This window comes from Acromyrmex echinatior, chromosome 14 (genome assembly GCF_024713525.1).
Source record: "Acromyrmex echinatior isolate Ae372 chromosome 14, ASM2471352v2, whole genome shotgun sequence".
Classification (NCBI taxonomy): Eukaryota; Metazoa; Arthropoda; class Insecta; order Hymenoptera; family Formicidae; genus Acromyrmex; species Acromyrmex echinatior.
The window spans coordinates 11,191,807-11,213,454 of NC_141865.1; the positions used below are offsets into that span (position 1 = coordinate 11,191,807).

At 40.9% G+C, this 21,648-nt stretch overlaps 1 protein-coding gene across 1 annotated transcript in view; it reads right to left on the reverse strand.

The window, feature by feature from the left end:
* Positions 1 to 21,648, reverse strand: part of ds (dachsous cadherin-related 1) — a 377,057-nt gene that overhangs the window by 208,120 nt on the left and 147,289 nt on the right. The gene's annotated exons all lie outside the window — the stretch shown is intronic.

Below are 21,648 nucleotides of genomic sequence, written 5' to 3' on the forward strand. Positions count from 1 at the left end.
TTGGCTTGAAAGCGGCCCTCTGAGACTCTGCAATAATTACAACAGAGAATTATGAACGGCTATACTTGATTGGATCTATACGCGCCTCTCCTGTTCTCCTTTCCTTCTTTCGCCGTCTCATCCTTTCCTGTCGATAGCTCGGTCTTCTTTCCTCTGTGCTCCCTTTCTTCGCGTGCACGGGAATATCTTTTCTCCCCGACTGCTGCACGGCAATAAAGGAAAATACTTCTCCCTTCAATGTTTCCGCTCGCTTCACTCCTACGAATCCGACCACAGCAGGATCATAATTTCGGACGCCTCTCATGATATTCCGCAGCTTTGATAAACCATGTGTCGGCCGATATTTAATAAGTTCTCACTCTCTAAAATTTTTAAAGCAGAATCTTAAAAAGTAAAAATTGAGCCAGTCTTGAAAAACAGTAACTCAATTTTCAATCTTTAACGCCCATTTCCACCAATGTAGATTAACTTTAATCTCGGTTCAACTTACTCTTCGTCTTTTTCTAATCTTTAGAATCGGAAAAAGACAAAGAGTAAATTGAACCGAGATTAAAATTAATCTACATTGATGGAAACGGGTATAAAAGTAAGAGAGAACTTTCACTCTTCAGAGCAATTCTAAAAGGTTTAGAGAGCAAGTTCAGCTGTACAATTATTTTATTTCAACGAGAGTGACACGAAAGCGACACGAGCCTCGTTGGTCGCAGCAAGCAACACCAGGTGTTGCAGCGATAACTCGGGAACATAGCGACTACCGACTCGATCACTAGTAACTCCCATCTCTTGTCAACAATCATGAGAGATATTTTTTTCGACTTACCGTTCATTTACCATCGAACATGTACACAACGTTACGATCGTTCACCTTCGAACGGTAGTCTCAGAATAGCACAGGGGACGCAACATAATATGCGGCCGCCCCCGGCAAATTAATGATTCTTCTCCGCGAACGTGGAAGAAACGGAAAGACCCGCGTTGCGCGGACCCTCCTCCACGGCGTGCAGCATGAGCGGTTTAATCAATATTCAAGTCGCAATTTTGATTATAATTAAACAATAATGATGGAATAATGATTTATTACGAGTAATTACTAGTTGCTGGTTAGATCGGATTGGTTAGGGCTCGCACTCTCATCCACGATCCAGCCGCGTGCCTCTCTGCTGTCTCTCCTCCTCTTTTCCTCTCTCGCAATACCTTCGATGATTCCCATCTTAGAGATGTAACGACTGATGTGCAATGATGATCGAAGCAAGAATTCGAATCCAGTCATAGACGATGAAACCGCTAACTTATTTTATTTTACACGTAAAACGATTGCGGATCCAGTAAATGTTTTGCAAATTTTCGTCGCACTTGTTCAACGATTTCAAAATCGTACGAATCGTTGCTCCAATAATTGTCTCAGCGTCTGTGGTTTTCTGCTCGTCATTGGTAAATTAAGTATCATGTTTGCCCCTCGTTCTATCACGCGAGGAAAACAATTACTAACTACTACTTGTGCATCCTGAAGGCGCATTTTTTCGCACCAAGTTCGCTTCCCCTGGCATCTACGCCGATATAAATCACACGCCCCATTCCTTTATTTTCTACGCCTCGGGTATTAATTACACCTATCGCATTGCTAGTTATCGGACGCGCGTATCTGCGTACCAGGTGCAACTGGAGCGATCTGTATAATAAGCCCTCGAATCAGATGTTAAAGTATATGTATACGAATAGCCAGCTTGCAGCTATCTCTTCATCTTACAATTCGTGGTGAAGATTTTAACAATTACTATTGCATGATCATCAGATATAGTACAGATATAGTATAATCCCATGTAGCATTAAAAAATTACAATGTTTCTAAACAGTGCTTCTAATCGTGTTTCACTTGTCAATAATATATAATAAAATCTATTTATTACGCAGGGAAAACTACTTTATGATTGGTATATCATAAAGTTAGTTCCGATATAGCACATATAAGCATCAATTGTATACACATACATACGCACAAGAATTATTGTATATATCTACGCTTTGCTAAATCGATCTGATACGCAGCATTAGAAAAAAGAGCGATATAAAACATGATCTAAGAAATTTTCCCGCGGTTCTCTACAACAATATTCTGTTCAGCCGAGTATTATTAATTATTATATCGTTCTTTAATTAACGAGAGAGCATCGTATATATATCAGAACGATCCTTTTCCTGCGATATTTTCTATGGATCGATAAGGATGCTAAAGTATAGGTTTGTCAAGAAAGATAAACACGAAAATTACAATGATAATAATGATATTTGCTAGCATCATCAATAAAAGAAAAGAAAAAATTAGGTCCCGTTATTCCCGATCGAAAAAGAAAACGAAAAGAAAAAAGATTAATAATGCTTCAATCGATGTAACGCTCGAATGGACGTACGTAGCGAATGGAGCAAGCGCGAAGATAGGGGCACGACAAATCGGGACAATGGATTCGATATCGATACGCGAGGACGGACTCGGTTCGTTTCTTTCTCACAACGACGTTACTTACTTGCTTGCTAGATCACTTCTCGCGGCTGCCGGACTTCGGGTGCCATATAGAGTCCTCGTTTCCGAGGAATCGTTATAGCATCGCAAAATCAAGGATTATCCCTTCGTAACAGGTTCGACACGTTGTCGAGCGCGTCTCGATGAGGATAATGCTAGCCACGCGGCAACCGCTAGTTATGGCGCGACCATAACATAGTGGCGACTAACAAACTATTATGTATGATAGCGACAGCGGCGTGAGCTTCATTAGCAGCGACCAATGTAAATCGCCTGACATCTTGGTAGCGTTAACCGTCGCTTATGAAGCACCGTCTTTGTGCTACGTGGAACTAACTAATTGACTCGTGGTATGCTACCACGAGTTATGTCACTATTTTGTGCCGCACACCGATCCCGCGAGAGAACGTGTATACGTGAGAAGTGTGCAGGGTAGCGAGACGGGGAAAATAGATGAGAGATCGAATGACGGCGGGGAGAAAACGCGGTAATAAACGGCCGGCATTTCATTAGCAACAACTAATACCGTGCACGCTAGCGTAACTATCGTCGGTTGTACTACAGCGTACGATAGCGCGCGAAGCGGCCGACTATTAAGAAACCTTCACGAGAATATTAAGCTTCATTAGTGCCAGGACAATCCTAAGCATTGCCATACAGTCACGAGCGATGTCATCCATGTGTATTAACGCGAATACGTTAAATTGATCTCAATTTTATGTAATTCGCCAACACGTGTGAAGCTTGAGATATACAATTGTAAAGGCAACAAGCAACAAGAACGGAAAATAATAGATTTTAATTACACATCAGAAATCGTATATTCTGTATAACATCATTTCTTGTATGTTCATATCTATTATTCCTTGTTGTTTATGCTTTTCGGTTGTTTCTCAGGCTTGATTACACATTGACAAGCAATTTAATAATTTTTAATTATTAAATTGCTAGTACGAATTAATAATCTAGAGGTTAATAAAAATTGTAAATCTGCAAATAATTTATTGCGAAAAATATTGGCTCAGTCGAAATGCAAACCTGAATCTCCTGTGTTCTACATTTTAGATTGATGATAATGATACGAATTTTAATTCTTTCGTCAACAATGGGAGTCTTCGAGTACAATTTTTTTATTATTCAAGGTTATATACAAATTTTGTTATACGTCAAAGATTTAACAACAAATTTTTACCATCACGATAGTCTAATTGTATTTATTTTTTACAGATTTAAATTTATTCTCAAAATCACAACCCAGTTGCTGGCGGAGGGTTAGTCTCATTTACACAGACAATTTACACAGACTTGAGGAAAGCGGCCTTTCCAGTTTTGATAATTTTGATCCTCATAAATGATGTGCAAAATTGGGTTTTTCACAACTTCAAAAACGAGCAGAAATTCTGGACGTTATCGTTGCGATGAGAGCGAGACTGCTATGATTATCGAGGTACAACGGTTTCTCATTAATTAACGATAACCCCCTTGTAATACATTATATGTCGCTCTCTGTCACATATTCGCGTTATCTCATCCCGAGAATCCCGTTATGCTGGCAGGCACGTTCAATATGTCTTCGTGCGAGCGTGCGGTAACCGATTGCTTAATGGTGAAATTAATATACATTTTTCCCATCATTCCTCGAAACTTTTAATTCGCACTATACGTGAATTCTCATTTCCGACGTTTGCAATTACTGGACTTCGTTTGCACGGACTCGATCTCGATTTCATACACGTCACGGAATATTTGCATAGCAACTCCGTGTCGAAGGATACCACCGAGCTAATTGTAGTCTTTAATCGCTCGATGACGGACCGGCAGCTTCTTAAGCTTCTAAACCACGCACTGGTTACCTTACGAGTTTCGTATCCACTTTCCGACTAAAAATAACTGAGACGCGAGAATAATATGGTAAATCTTTAATAATGCGATTACACCAATGACCCGGTCCGCATGGAGGAAACGAGAACACGAACGAGATGGAGAAGATTTGACAACTTTGATGCATAAAAAATAGTTGCTGTGCAACTACTAACAACAGTTTACTAACCGCTGACAACGTTTATACTTAACTATTATCTGTATTATGTTTCTCGGGCGGACTTTAAGTCCATCGTGTGTGTTGGCTAACATAAATCCGCAGCGAATCAACGATTGTAACGATACATTTTCTCGCAATGCAAAATACCGTATTTGCATTGATACAACATTGCATTGGTTGATTGACTTATGTCACATCGTGGAAAAGAAAATTATGTGACTTTATTCACGGAACGTTAATCTTATACATATTATGTGATTATTCTAAACAGTCGTCTGGGAAGACAATCGTATGAAGGTTGAACGGCAATTAGTCGAAAGGAAAAGATATTGGAATTATTTTGTTATTATTTTATTATTCAAAGGAAATATTCAATGAAAGTTGCTTTTCATTTCATTATTCGTACTTTTAGAATGTCCATTTGGTATTACGAAGAATCTCTCACTGTAAAATCTCAAGAATGTCTCACTGTAAAATCTCAAAAATGTATACTAGTTATGCTGATGATGATGAAACGCGATATTTTATATACTGAGCATGAAGAAAACGAGGACATGGAGGTGAAGCCAAAGGAAGGACAAGGATGAGGTAAAGAGAACGTGAAGAAGAATGGAGCGTGAGGAAGGGATCGAAATTACCCGATGTGAAATTCTTCGCTACCAATCAGCGCGGAGATAATTAAACGAGGGGAGGGTACACGAACTCGGGAGGGATACGCAGAAAAAAGGGGGAAGGACGCGAGATAGGATCGAGGGAGAGGCAGGCGTGGTCCTTTTGGAGAATGATGGAACCACCGGTAACCGGTGGTAAGAGAACGATGATGAGCTCGAATAAAATAAGATAAAGGAGAAAAAAAGAGGTAAAAAAAAGTGTCGAAGAGAGTATGGAAAACAAGGAAATGTATAGCACATGCGGTAGGGAAAGAAAAGATTTTTTCTTTAGTCTGTTTCTTTAGTTTAGAGCGACAACATGGGAGCAACAGCACGGCAATTATGTAACTACCAAGACGAACGTTGTTTGAGGTTCCGCGTGAAAGGATCGTGCGCGATTTAATTTGTTCCCCGGCGGGAACATCTATGGAACACTCGACCGCCAGCTATCGGCGTACTGATATCCCCTTTCTAAGCGAATGCGTTTATTAATGAAATGACCGAGCGTAACGAGCAGCGGAAAATTCGCGGGGCACAGATATGGCGGGAATTAATTAAATACGGTATGCGCTTATCAACCGGCTCATTTGTCACGAAATTAATGAATACGCCTCGTCCACTTCAGGCCGCTAATTAACGCGCCGCACGCCGTAGAAAGATATCTATTCAGAAGAGACTAAATTCTCACAGGTAATATGCATTAAGCCCGTATCAGACTACCGATTCTGCAGACCGATTCGACTGCCAACTTTCACTGCCGACATATAATAGACTAATAACAATAAGGTCATTCATTGTGATTGGTATATTATAGAGTTGTGTGACAGTCGGCCTACAAAATCGATAGTCTGATATGGGCTTTATTCGACCTCGACAATGTTGGTATGATGCGAGTGGAAGATTGTGGAGAATCGAGATTAATCTTTATCAGCAAACGTAAGAAGAATCGAGGGTCGAGCGCGTAGATTCGTCCCGTTTCATGTTTCCATATGATGATACGACCTGGTGCCATGAAAAAAGAAGGCCGTGTCATTTCAGCAGGCGGTCTCTGTCCTTTCTGTTCAAATACTGTCTAAAAGCCCAAATATTTGAAGTTATCCTGCCGACTCCTGTAAACACAGCGAATGCCGACCACATGCCGCTGAGTATCCGCTTTGCGGCGCATCATCAACGACCCATGAATTCGTCCTTGTTCTTCCGCTCCAAGTCAGTTCAACTCCAAGCTGTCTCTTTTCGATTTATGCGACTTCAAAGCAAATGCAGTTTTACGCAATGTAACGCTACGCGAAGCTGATTGACATTCGAACGCGTATATCTCGATAAATAGCGCGGTTTTCTTCGGTGTAGATTTAGGTGGCACAAACGTGAGCGAACTCAAATGTCGCGGTCAAAAGATCCTCTCGGCATCCACAAAGAAGTTTTTACGGCTTTTATAGTATTTACTCGGTTAACGAGCATCGGTGAAAGAGTTTGTTAATATTAGCATACGGCAAAATTCGAAGAAAGTGAAGAAATCCGACTATGTATGATTTGTATCAGATTATAGAATTTATCTACTCTTGTAATAAGGCTTACTCTTGTAATTCTGCGATTACCAATTTTTTGTTTTGCGAGAGTTAAAATTATAACTTGATATCAAGATGATGATATTAAGAATCGCAAGTAACGAAAAACGCATCGATGGATTCGTTATAAACAAATAACTCATTAGAGAAGGAATGATTCTTAATTAGAGAACAGTCATCATAATTTCTTTTTATATATAAAGGAACCTGGGATAGTTATTTACATCTCAATTAAAAGTCACTATTATTAATCATATATTGTACACAGTTTTGTGATTACGTTCTCGTGGTTAATATCCCGATAGAATCACTTTTTTCTTTGTATACTCGATAGATCTTTTACGAGCCTACACACGTTCGCGTGGATCCAACAAAAGAACAAAGAAAAGATTAGCACCATTTGTGGAGGAAGACCGCCGCGATGCAACGCAGTGCGATGTACCAGTCACTGTCAGGGAATTTAATTAATAGTATTTAGCGCTACTGGAATTTTAGTGTGTTTAGCGTGTCCATCGTAGATTCGGTACGTGCAACAATCACTATTGGGGCGTGGTATAAAGCCAGCATGCAGCAGCCGAGGAGCTTCTCTTACAATGCAGCGTCTCTGTCTGAGGTTTAAGTAACACCTGGTCGCTAACTGCCTCGGCTGTTTTCACCTTCATCTCCTCGCGCCTACACGAACGCAGGTCTTTCGCAGCCGGCGTCTTCTCTCTAGAGCCACTAGAGCATTCCTCTAATTTACGCTCACATCGAGGATCCATAAAAGCGGATCCTGAAATGCCGCGACAAAACTGAAGAAAGCACGAAAGTACATCGCGATGATGGCAATATCTACGAAGATAAGAAATGATGACGCACGATTCACCACGCGGAAAATTCAATCCAAGATAGAAAAAATGGTAAACCGTAAAAGAAACAACTACGCTTAATAGCTTCCCATTTATGTCTTTAAGTCGACGTCCCTTCGAAAGAGAAAGTTCTTCGACAATCCAATCTAATGTAACACATACGCCACGCATCATGTTTCAATTTATATTACTGTTGATAACAGAAAAAAGACGATATAGTAATTTGTATACATTTCACACGAGACAAGGATAGTCATTTGGAAGTTTAAATTAAATTAATTACTACACGAATTTTAGAATATTTAATTCCATTTTTTGTGGGAAATCAAATGATTATCATTAGTTTGTTACAAAGGAGCTGACTTATCGCGTGATGTAGATATAATAGAACGGTATAGAACCTTATCGTATGTCGCCGTCGAAGCGCGTGAAACTAAGTGTTGCGTGAGAAAGCAGGAAAATAAACACGCGTCGGCATTTTAACGAGGGTGACCGAACAGCTTAAGGGAAGATGGTGATTTATCGATCGTGAAGGTAAGCCGATGTACAACGATTTGTCACAAACGCCGGCGTTTTCGAGAGATTTTCGTCGCGGCCAGTGTATCGCCGCTGCCATGGTCGTTCGAGTTTCGTTCGTGGTAATCTCAAAGGCGATGGGTTCATCCATCGCGACTTGTTTGTCGGTAATTACGTTAAAGCGACGCATCCTTACTTCGGTAAGTCAACGACTGCAAGATAAGCGGCACGAAATTGAAATATCCCGGCACTTCGGCCGCCCTCTTATCTCTGGAATTCCACGTTTCACCATAAGTGAGTCGTTCCATACAACGCCTTGAACCGATCTCTCACCTTTCTCTTTTACTTTTCGTTCTACATCCGAATGTATCTGCTCTCTGTCTACGCCGCGTGCTTCCTTCTTCATAGCACTTGAATAAGCGGAATAGAAAAAAGGAAAAGAGGAATTTTTAAGGATCTGAACCTGCGTACGCTTCAAAGATAAGTGGTTTCAAATTTTAACTTTAGATAGACCTCGTGATCGAGACCTCAATGAATTCTCGCCGAATGAAAACTGCAAGACGAAGAGATACAAACAGAAATACTCTACAAGATCGTGGGACGATGAGAACAATAACTAGTTCAACGTCAATCGTAACCGTGAGCCATTAAGGTCCATATCATCCGGGTCTTTACGAGCAATTTAAACGGAGAGAGAATTACGCTCGGCGCGTTCGCGACTCTCCTTTGTATGACATTCCAGTCGTTCTACCAGCGTCGCCTCAGTGCCCCGAACGTGTTAGCGAAATCTGAAAGCAGCCGTAAAAACTCGCGTAAAGATTCGCCGGCCCGTCGTATATGATGCGGCAAACAAGTACGATGGCTCCTCATCGTAACAAACCTCCTACCTTTTTAATCGGTCGGTGGTTCACGCTCGTTTGCGCCGATGCCGGGTGACGTCCGGATTCGGCCTTCCCATCTCGCGGTATCAGGCCACCTTGTTTTCAACATAGCTTCGTACTCACGAGACCCCGACTTTATGCCGTATTCTCTCTCTCGGATTACTAATGTTTGAAAACGTACAGTGAATATGCTCAGGGTTGCCACAGAAAATTTTTTAATTCCCTGATTTTTCCAGGTTTTCCAGATGAAAACTTTCCAATGTAAAATATTGCAAATAATGCAAATTTTAACACATTTAAAGAGTTGTAGGAAATCTACTTCAGTTTTCCATGACTAATTTCAATTTCCCTGACTTTTCCCGGTTTTCTCGGTTTTCCAGGTCTATGGCAACTCCCTTATGTGGCTACTCTCTAAAGTTTTTAGAGTGAGATTCCAAGTTATCTCGGTAACTCAGGAAAACCGGTTGCGCAAAGCAACAAAAATATGCATGTGAAAAATAAATAAAAAATTTAATTACAATAAAACATAAATATGTATTCAACATAAACGGCTTTTTCGTTGCACTCTAAATTTCTTGGAGTGAAATCTGACTCCAAAAGAGTTTAACACACTGTCACTATTGGGAAAGAGTGAAAAATTTACATTCTTGAATAGCAGATTTTCACTCTTTTTTTTTTTAATGAGATTCACTCCAAAGGAAAGAAAGCTCACACCTTTTTTGGAATGGATCTCACTCCAAAAGAGTGAAAATCTACCACTTATTCGAGAGTACAAATTTTTCACTTTTTTTCAGTAGTGACAGTATTTTAACTCTTTTGGAATGAGAGGTCACTCCAAAAAATTTAGAGAGTACAATAATGAACGTATAATTTTTGTTCATATTTTAATACAAAATTAAGTTTTTAATACAGCAGAATAAAATAAGCAAAATTTTTAATACTTCTACTTAATAGGCAACTATGTCCTCTTTATATAATATGTAAAATTATTTATAAGATTAAGCGTTAATTAGAAGTAGCGCCCTGTAGTTCGTAATATCGCACGATAATCATAACGACCAAGTTGACATCAGTCCCGAGTTCATAACATCGCGTGAGAAGTCGCATGAGAGGTGACTTCATCAAAATAATCCTATTTAATAAGGAACTGGCTTTTGATCATTTGAAACGAGCGCCGGAGCATCGCGCACGATACATTTCTTTAACACGCGAACAGCGATAAATCAGCAATAAAATGTTGCGGAATATCACACCAGAAAATAACTAATTGCGGCCGAGCAATAATAATTACTCGCAGTATGTGAGTTATTGCCGCGCGTTATTCCGATTATGTACGGCGAATTATAACCGCCCGAGCAATACTTTTATTGCGACTGCCGGAATAATGTTGTACTTATTTAGTAACACTTGGCTATACAGATTAACGCGCTCGGAATGATCCATTATTTATGCGAGATACGTCAGCGACACGTTTACGATTTTGACGCGGGAGGTTCAATTAACTCCCGGATGCTTTAATGTGTTTGTTTCTTTTTCCTCTGTCATCCTTCGAGCGTTCGATCTTGATTACAAGTTTGCCCGCCGGGATGCAGGTCTGCTTCGTCAATCGATATGGACATCTTTATACATTGTAGACGATGTATAAATACTTCATCTAACATGCGTGAATGCACCAACATGTTTCTCTCGTTCGCTAACACATCATTCATTTTTTACATATCCGCTTTCTCATATGTGTTAATAACTATTTCCTTCAAATTTTTACAACATAATTTTATCTTCATCTCTGTCTTTTCTCTTACTGTTATTATTACGATAAAAGATATTAATTAATTAATATCTTTTAATTTCGATGTTACTTTACAGAAGAAAGGTAGACGCAATAACACGAAACAGGATGAAAAGAAAAATGAAAGGAAGACAGGAAAAACGAGAAAATCCCTCGGAAGAACGACGGAGGTACCAAGCATTAAGCAGTGCGGCTTCTCGACCACATTATGCGTACGAATGCAAATTCCCGTTCACTTCGCTGCGGGCAGGCATTTATTTGTCACGCACTCGCGGCCGTATACAGTCGCGGATAGTATGGTACATACGCGAGTCGCCATTTCTACACGTCGTACCTGACTTCCAATTCCTCTTTCTCCTCGGCCACCTCCGCGCGATCGTGCTGTTGTCCCTCTCTCGCTAATCCTTCGGCTTCCTTTTCCCTCGAATTTCTGAGCGTCCATGTATCCTGCCACAATTATCTGCCATCGTCATCTCGCGCGGATACTTTTGTCTGTGGATTGCACCGCCACCACCGCATGCTGCTGTCTACTTTTCTATTAATTATGCAGCCATGCGCGAGCAGTACCCTAACGATCTGACAACGAGCTACGGCGATTCGTAAAACTCATACCACGTTGTTCTCCCTTGCTACCGTTATTCTTCAGGAGAGATGCTTTCTTCCTCTTTCTTCATTTCTTTCGTTGTAGAGAGATAATCGCGATTGGAGTATACGAATCTTTAGAAAGAGCGTCCGTAATTTATAAGCGGCGGTTTTATTGTTACAAGTGGTTCGCGTACACGCATCGTCTTGCAATTTATGTTCGCGACTTTCGTGTACATAGTTACAATTTTCTTTCATGACAACGAAAGATCGTTTCCGATACTATTTTTAACGTCTCATCAATGATCGAAATAAATTTCATCGCAATAACAAGATTATTGCGCTAATTTAAAAATGAAGAACATTGTTCCTTTGTGTGTTCAATGTATTCATATTTAAAAATATTAGGTGTAGTAAAAAGAGTCTCGTAAAAAGTCTCGTCTACGCGTCTATGCGTAAAAAGTCTCGTCTACGCGTGATACAGATTACTGAAGTCATCTATTGGAAAAATAATGGATTTCTTTTTACTACACCTAATAATTTGAGAAACGTTTCTACTCTTTAAAATCTTTGGAGTAGAAGCTTACTTTGAAGAGTGAAATCTGTCTTAAAAAGTTACATCTCTTTTTCAACATTGATTTAATTATCACTTTTTAGAATTAGATTCTATCCTAAAGATTTTACAGAGTAGAAATATTAGTAGATTTTAAAGAAATTCTTCAACTTCATCTCGTGGCAGCTTTATTATAATCAATAAAATATGTTCATATAATTATTATTAAGGGTTTTTATTTCTTTTATAAACATGACTGATGAGGACTTAGTATAGTCGAAACGTTCCGTGAAATGATAATAAAAGAATAATAAAGATTTATTGTTTTACACCTTTCAAAGCTCGTTTATTGAAATGACTTGATAGAAATTCCTTATTTTATTATTTGAAATTTATACGAGTGGATTATCTAATATATTTTCTATTGTAATTATTTATTATAATCATTAAAAATTTCATACACAGAGTATAGCACAAACACAGAAACATGGGAATTTTGACAAGCGTTTCATTTATTTCGACATGTCAATTATTACTCGTCGCCGCAAGCCACAAATAGTATAGCGGCAGCGTACACGCAACGGCGAGAAATACATTAGCGCGTAATCGCGTCCTAAGCAAACCCGACACGTAGTCGTTGTACATCAGCGGGCTAGTGACATACGTATGAGTTAAATGCGGAAAGCACGGCGGGCACAATTTGCAATGAGTTACGGCCACGCTCGTAGCGTTGCACCAGTCCGGGATCGTGCTAACGCCTGAGTGCACTCGGATTTCGACGCATTTTGCATAATTCTGAAATGACGTGCAAGATAAATGCGTAGGATGCCGTGCAAGTAGATAGGGTACCAGCTACACATACGAATATGTTAAACTGGTTGCATTCGTGTCCTTCAACGAAATAATGTCACCCAGTTTGTTTTCGCGTTTCACAATTCTTTCAAAGCCTCTACACTCGTCCTATTGCACTGTTAATTATAGTAAAATCTGATTAATACAACACATAAAATATCATTATGTAGTGTAAGTTTTATTTTCTAAAAATAACAAACGCAAGGCAAAATATAATTTTTAGATCGTCCTTATAATTTTTTAATGAACACTTGCATAATAGAATTGGATTCAAGTGCATGATAGTATTAATTAAGGAATGACTTAAATCAATTTGCAATTCAAAAATTTTTTTTGTACTAATTTGTAAAAATATACCATTCCTGATAAGATTTACGCGACTCAAATTTTCTTATATTAATAATGATTCTTTTACTATAGAGTCTCTAGTTAAATAGCAAATAATTTAAAAATGTGACGAAATGAGTATTAATGTTAATATCGCTTTAATTTAATATAAAGAAATTATATTATTTTATACATGCATTCATAAAAATAACGTATGAAAATAACAGAAAAAAACATTCGCGAATTCCTGTTTATATGATTATTGGAGGGTTGCATGCTACGCTTCTTGTATAGAACGAAAGTAACCAAGTTCTGAGGAAATGTCTTATATTCTTTTTTTTCAGCTATCAGCAAATGGGGAGTTAGCAAATATATGAGAGATGGATTTCTTTACGACAGTATTTTTATGTGTTTTCGCTGCAATAAAGATATCCAGGAAGCTAGCCTCTTCGTTATCTTTCCGCTGGTACAGTTACAGACTCAAGATTTATAGTAACGGTTGAGATAATACTGATAATAATGACCGCGATGCGTGCGCGATATATTTATTATGTATAAAGTGAGATTTCGTCTGCGATGCAGTTGAAATCTCTAACACGAAGAGAGAAACAAAAAGATTTCTCCGCGGAGGGGCGTGAGAGAAGCATAGGGCAAGCGTGCAAAAATTAATGCTCGTGAATTAACGTTTAAATGATATGTTACAAATTCGACGGAGTTAAAAATGTACAATAAATCACGGCAACGTATTGAATTAGAGGCTTCGGAATTCTTATTATCGCGTGTCATTCCGTTTGACCTGCGTCCACGTAATCGCGGAGCACGCACGTCGACGCACGCGGTATGTTACCTAGTGAGTGCTGCCCCGGGACAGAAATTAGGGCTAAATAAGTAGCAGCTACTAGGAAGGCTGCGTTCCCCTAGCAGGAGCATGCAATTCATGAACACGAGCCTGAGAAGAAGGAACTCGCGGGAGGAGTATGAGGCCCTTGGACGTGCGGCGGCCGCGAATGTTGCGCCCAGCGGGCCCGATGCGAGATTAGGGTCCTTCAACGACGTATATTGCCGATACGTACCTTCGATGATAGCGTGTTACGCACAACGGTAACATTGTGCCAAACCCGCAATGATATTAGTAATTTCGCGTTTTAAACCGCAAAAAATTGGACAGGGTATCGATTTTACTGTTGCGCAGTCAATGTATATTAATTAGTTGAGGTAATATTTTTCACAAGATCATTTATAGGTTTTAAAAAGCTTATTAACATCAAATCATTAATATATTTTTAAGATGTCTGTGAGCACCAATATTATTCAATTGCTTGTCAGTTTAATTTGTAATATTATTATTCTAGTTCTATTTAGATTGCGTTTCAAAATTAAAAATTAAATTCAGCGCACAGTTCACAGGATTAGATATATATATATATATACACTGAGAAAAAAAATTTGTTCAACGAACTAAACACATTTTAATTGTTTGCAAATTTGGTTAATTCAACAAATTTAATGGAACTTAACTATAGTGTGCTTAACAAACTGTTCAATAAGTGGACTACGGTTAAATTCAATTTAATAAAATTTGTTGAATTAACCAAATCTGCAAACAACTAAATGTGTTTAGTTAGTTGAACACATGTTTTTTCTCAATGTATAAATTTATATCAAATTATTTAAGTACTAAATTCAGCTTGACCGTATTTTTGTTCCTAGTTATGTATTAACATTACGATCTTAAAAGATATTTTGTTTAATATTGTTAATTAGTTGAGATATATTTATGCCTATTAAAAGAAATAGATAATACTCTTATGTAATGAAAATTGAAATAAATCAAATCAGATTACTAACAAATAATAATTTAAACAATTTTTCATATGTCACCATATTCAGTTCGATTTATTTCACGTGTATTTGGATACCAGCGAACGAGCAGGGGTCTGATCGGAAGGCACAACGACGACAGACAGATAGGGAGGAAGAAGACCCTGAGGGCGCAGGAGCGAGAGAGCGGAAGCCGCGCGCCCCCGGCCGACAAAATGATCAAAAGGCAAATTTCATACATTATTTTCACTTTAATGCTACCGTATCGCAATTTATGGGAGGGCCGGGATTTATGCGGACGCGTATACGCACCACGGGGCCTAATCTTGAGAGCGGGCCCCACCGCGTACCGGCAAACCGCCCTGTCCGCTTACCGTCCGTCCGTCCGTCCGTCCATCCATTCGTCCGGCCCCGGTTACTCGCGAGCCAACGCCGCGTCGGGCCCTGGCCCAAGACCGGTGGGCCCGAGGATCGTAAAGAACTTTGTATTAAAACGTTGTACGTCCGGGACCGTTTATGTCAACAACCTTTGAGTTGTGTGCGGAACGCCTCACGCCGCGCGCGATGTTGGCTTCTACTCACTCTGTTGTAACACACGGGGCCCTGGGGCAACTCGACAGAGAGGGTGCTGTCGGATCATACTCCTGTATAGCGCCCCGCTCGCCGCCACCGCGCGGCTACCTCGATCGTGATTTCTCGGGGATCGGTAGCGGGACCGATCTCTACGGGTATGAGGGTTACCGACTTCCGAGTGTACGCGGTTGATTCGGAACCCGTTACCCCTGCACAGCGTCATCTCATAATCCATCAAGATGTCTCGCGTTTCGCTATGACGATTACTCCAAGGGTGGCTCGAAAGGTGGCTCGATGATTGACAAACCGTCGCGTCAATTACATACAGATCCTTTTAATGATTACATAATTTCGAACGATTATAACTTCTTTGCAAGGTTTAAGGTTGATGACATTTTTCTTGTAAAAAATGCTGAATACGACGCAATGATTTTTTAATAGAAACTTAAAAGAATATATATGTATTTCTTCCAAGAAAAAGGTTATTTTTTGTCGTTTTTTACGAGCAGCTGAACGATCGTTACCATTTTTTTAAATAATTGACAATGGAAGAAAGGAAGATAGTCGCGTCGATTTCACGTCAGAAAATTCAAAACTTTACTGAACGAAGTAGTATACGTACTCTCGCTCCTTTATGATTTCAAAAAACTGTTCGAACCAAGAATTACCTCGTATAACTTGTACTTACGTTTATGCGCGTGTTCCACGTATCGGTCCGTAATACGTCCAACGAAATTATCGAGCACTGGTTTCGCAGGCAGGTCCCTAAAGCACAGCCACGATCGTTAAAAGGAAACACCTCCGAGAGCACCGAATCGAGTCGCTATGGCCGGCCGCTCATGTCGGGGTTCGGTCGTCCGGGTCATTACATCGGCCGATAATTAATGATGACCGCGGCATCCGCGTAAGCAGAAGATCGGAGCAAGGGAGTTATAGGGATCGAGAAAGAGCGGGAGAACGAAAGGGAGAGAGAAATGCAAACGAAAGAGGCCCGGCGGCAACAGCAACAGCAACAGCAGCAACGGCCATTCAAATAATATGCAAGCTCATAATTAATTTACCGTCACCTAAAAATCGTGGTAGGGAGACTGCATAATTAAGAAATGCCGGACAACAGAGATGGTTGCCATTCTGATCGTACAACGTTGAAAAGAAAGAAAAGAAAGAGTGGAAAGAAAAATGCGAGAAACATGTCGTTGATGCGATTTCGCGCGGAAGCGACATCCGTTGTTGCGCGTCCGAAGTGCAAAAGCATCGCGGGGAAATTGATGAGCACCCTGAAACGTTAAAAACTTGCCGAAGATCGGCGATCGGGACCCGGGACCGCGCTATTATTGGCAATCGATCGGCGCTGATGGACAGGTATCGAGGTTCCTTCCCGCTGCGCTCACTCCTCTTCCTTTTTTATCCCTCGCTGCAGATGACGTGGAAGAACGCTAAAGAAGATGAAGAAGAAGAGGTGGAGGAAGAAGCAAAGGAGGAGGAGAAGAGGTAGCCGAGAAGAGAGTCTTAACCACGCTCCCTCAGAATATGGTCGCAATTACTGCAGGAGATTAATGAGCCGATGCTCGCGCGATGCGAGTTCGCTCTACGAAGAGTCCTCCTCCTCGTCCTTATCCTCGCCCCCGTCCATCTTCCACCGTTCTCATCGGGAGAAGACGACTAATTCATTCCGCGAGACAGGCAACTCTCAAGTGTCTATTCTTCTTTTCTCTTGTTGTTAGGCGAGCGAGAAAGCCCGTAATTATAACGAGAAGTTTAGCGCTAAGTCCCTTAATGTCATCGTTGCCCAATTATCTTGCCACTTTCGTGGAAGCGTTCGACATCGTTAATCACTGTACGTTCAACGCGCGTTTTAATATTACCATCATGATGAAGATTTTAATAATATAACCAGCACCAAAAGAGAAAGAGAGAAAGAAAGAGAGAGGGGGGGGGGGGAGACAGAAGAGAGTACACACCCCAAGCCGTCAAACACTGCTATTGTTAATAAAGAGGATTTAAGTAACTTAATTATTGCTTTAGATGTTTAGCCGACTTTTGGTCAACTGTTAAAAAAACAGGAAAGTTATTTTTTCTAACCATAAGAAAAATAACCGCTGATCGTATCAATGGCGGTGCCTACGGTTGTTAGCTAATGAGCGAACAGTGCCTATGGTTGACGTAATGTTTCCCTCGGCAGTGTACGACCTGCTCCTCAGAAGGGTTTCTTTTGCCTCTGACCCTTCTAATTAGCCATCATGTACCGCGCTGCAGAGATCACAGATCGCGAGGTACGAAACATCGTGCGTGTGAGATAGTTAATATCGTGTTAGATGGGAGATCAAGATCGCCGAGCAATATTAATAATCTGTCGTTAGTCATTCCCTTCCATTAGTACACGCACCGGACGGAGCTCGTTTTGGAAGCCGGCCCAGTGAGCCCGTTTAATTACTTCACCTCTGTGCCACCTAGAAGTAGGCTCACCTAGAAGAGAGGTCAACTGTGACAAACACACCGAGGAATCGTTCCTTTGTTCAGTTTTTAAAAGGGAAGAGCCTGAGGAACGCACAAAGAAATTTCGTGAAAGCATCAAAAACCCGTAAAAAATCAGGGATATCAGACTGAAGCAAATCAATTTGATAACATCACGAGGGGATTCTACGCAAATATCGCTTAGGCAAACAGAAACTTTGCTTCACGTTGATGGACAACTTTAATTTATAATATATTGAGTATTGTAAAATTACGTGTTTCTATTCTGAGCTTTATTACGTTTAGGTGCAAATACCTGACGCACAATGGACGCGGACAATGGAGCGTTAAAGAGCGTTCCTTCATTTGTATACGCATCTATGCGGTCGACGGCAAACTTTCGACCACAACGGGTTTCTCGCACGAATATTCAAATACCCCCGGTAGGGAAGCTGTTATGGCGTAATTTTAGCATTCTCAAGCAACAGATGTTTCTTGTTTCACTCTGCGTTTAGCGAAGTTCGCCCGGAGATGTGCAGAGCGCCATGCTGGACGAGCGTGCGGGAGGTAAGCAGCACCCTCAGGCTTTAACTTAAAAGAGAGCTAATTCTAACTTCCCAGCGTGTCATCGTTGCGTGCGTACACGGTCAATCACATACACGAACACACACACACACACACACACACACACACGCGCGCGCGCGTCAATGTCGAGCGCGCCATGCACATGCACCTACGCTACGTGCACGCGCGTCCTTATCGTCAGAGGACAAACAACACTACGTCACTGTATCACACGTGTAACAGGACAACACAAACTAAAAGGCAGAATCGACCATTACCGTATGTTAAACAGTTCCTGGTCTTCTTTGTCGCTAGTCGTAGTTGCTGTAGCTGCCGCTACGGAATCGCGGTTGCATACGCAAGGCCGCAGCGACGGTATTACTAGCCTGATGAAGAGAGAAAGATAGAAAGACAAATAGAAAAAGAAAGAAAGAGAAGCTAGAACTGTTCTGCAACCAGTTGCAGAATCTGTCTCTTCTGTCTCTTGTTTTATCTCTCTTTCTTAACCCCCTTGCGCATCCTTGCATCTTTCTCTCTCTCTCTCTCTCTCTCTCTCTCTCTCTCTCTCTCTCTCTCTCTCTCTCTTTCTCTTCTCATTCTCTCTATCTCTCCTGCTGAAACCTCGTCCGAAAAAAGCTATTAACCGATATCCATCTGAGGTCATACTACCATTCACACTTACGTGTATAGACACCCATACATACATATATACACACACACACACACACATACACACACACGCGCGCGCGCGCATATATGCATGGTGAACGTCTCTCGGCATATACGCGCGTTCCATGCAACGGTCCCCAGGTCTGCGAGGCGTTTTGGGCGCTATCGCGCAATGCGGAATGGGTAATGCATCCTGCCCAAGCCTGGGGGCGCCAAATGAATTACAATATTTCATTCTCACGCCCGTACATACCCACCGACAGGGCATATTGGCGGGGCCTAATTGCATTTAACTCATTATTGGTTCATCCGTACAACGGACCAAGGGAGACATATTCTCGTCGTTACGATCACTTTTCTGTCTCTTCCTTTTTCTTCCATCGATCGCCACCGAGTTGCCGTTCTGCCCCCTTAGCGCATTTCCTCCCCCTTTCCCTCTGTCGATCCACAGGCATCGCCTCGTTCGAGATTATTATTGCTCTTTTTTGTATTTCTTTTTCTTTTGCGACGACGCGATCGCCCGACGTTAATGCAGCCACCGATCGTCCGAGACGACTGAGAAGTTCTGGGTAGTCAGCCGAGGCCGCTGGTTCGCCACGCACGTAGGACATATTGCTACCGAAACGAACGACCGCTGATAAGCGATCACCACCACGGATGACGAATGAGAGAGTCCCTCCGCATAATTGCAGCTCCTCGCGTACTTCGCAGATAAAGCACGGCCATTCGCTCGCTCGTTCACCGTTGCCGCAGATTGCTCGCCCGAAATGTATCCGAAATGTACATTCGTAAATACGTCGGGCTGATCAACCGATTGAATAACAATAAAGCAGACGAGCGCGAATCGTCGCGACATGGACATCTAAAGCGTTAATTCCACAGACGTCTAAGGGTGCGGTCAAACACTGAAAAAAGAGTCTAGTAATAACCAAGTGTTGAGTGAAATAATTTTAATAAAAACGTTCGGTCAATATGATCAATCAAAATTAATTTTACTTTTCTAAATATTTACTAAGTATTATCAAACATAATAATAATGTAACCAACTGTTTAGTAATAATTAAATAGTTAGAAATTTAAGTAAATATTTAGAGAAATAAAATAATTTTTGATATATTAACTAAACATTTGATTAAAATTATTTCAATATTTGGCAGTTATTACTAAACTATTTTTTTTTAATAAAGTTTCACTATAAATACTTCAAAACATTTACCAATTGAAAAAAAAATTTTAGAAAAAAAAAGAAAACATTTTTTGATTGAATTAAATTTAAAAAATGCTTCAAAGCTCTTTGAAGCATTACATTAATCAGGCACTGTTCATCCATTAGCTGATGATCGTTGGCATAATCACGATACGATCAGTGATAATTTTTCTTATGATTACAGAAAGTATCTTTCTCGTTTTTTTATAATTGATCAAAACTCAGCTCGAGTTAAACGTTTAAAGAAAAAAAATAATCAAGTTACTTAAATCCTTCATACTCCCAATACTTACGTTGACCGTATCTTACAATTTTGCACAATAATGGACGATGAAAGAATCATCCGGATTACAAAACTGACTGTAGATCCGTATTTCGATATCAAAAGTCACGTTGTACGGTTTCTCTCAATGCGTAGTAGGACACATTACTTCGCAGGACGATATATGTGCGCGCTCTTCCTTCGTCTCCCAATAGCGCATTAGCAAAGACCGGAGGTGGCATTAGGTAGGAATAACCACAAATATATGACGGACAAATACCCAGCGCGCCACGCACGAACGGATTAGAACGTGGCGCGCGAACAAGAAATGGCCATGGATTTTCTCTTAACTACAAGGAACACGGAGCCGTCATTCATCGAGCCCTATAGCCTCGACGGATTATTATAATTAGCTTCCTGTCGTGTATCCTTCCTCATTCTACCATCTCGTCCTTTTAGTCGGCCGTAACACTTAACACTCGTTACGACCAGGTGTACAAGCGCTGGCATTACGGCCCTCAAGCACACACCACCGGCACAAACCTCCCCGTACCTGCCCTTCTCCCGTGTGGCGTAATCGCCCTCTCGCTCTCTTCTTTACTTTCTCTCTCGCAATTGCGCGAACATCTAATTGATATAATCCACCGCGGCGTGGCTTTGTTACGCGGAATCTGCGGATTATACGGCTTTGCGCAATTAGTCGACCGTTCTTAAGGGATGTTAGTACACCGATGGTGTATATTAAGATTTCCTCTGTGCTCTTTGGCCCCTCTCCTCTTTCCTCTCTTATATCCCCCTCCTTAAGCAAGCCCGTTGCCTCTGCTTTCTCTCGTCCAAGCGCGCACAGCCGTAATAATCCACGCGATATCTTAATCCGCAACGCGAAGCACTCACTTTTAACTCGTGGAAGCTCGTTAGCCACGTTGCGTACGCGGCTCGTGCTGGGAACATTCATGGTACAACGAAATTAATTTCC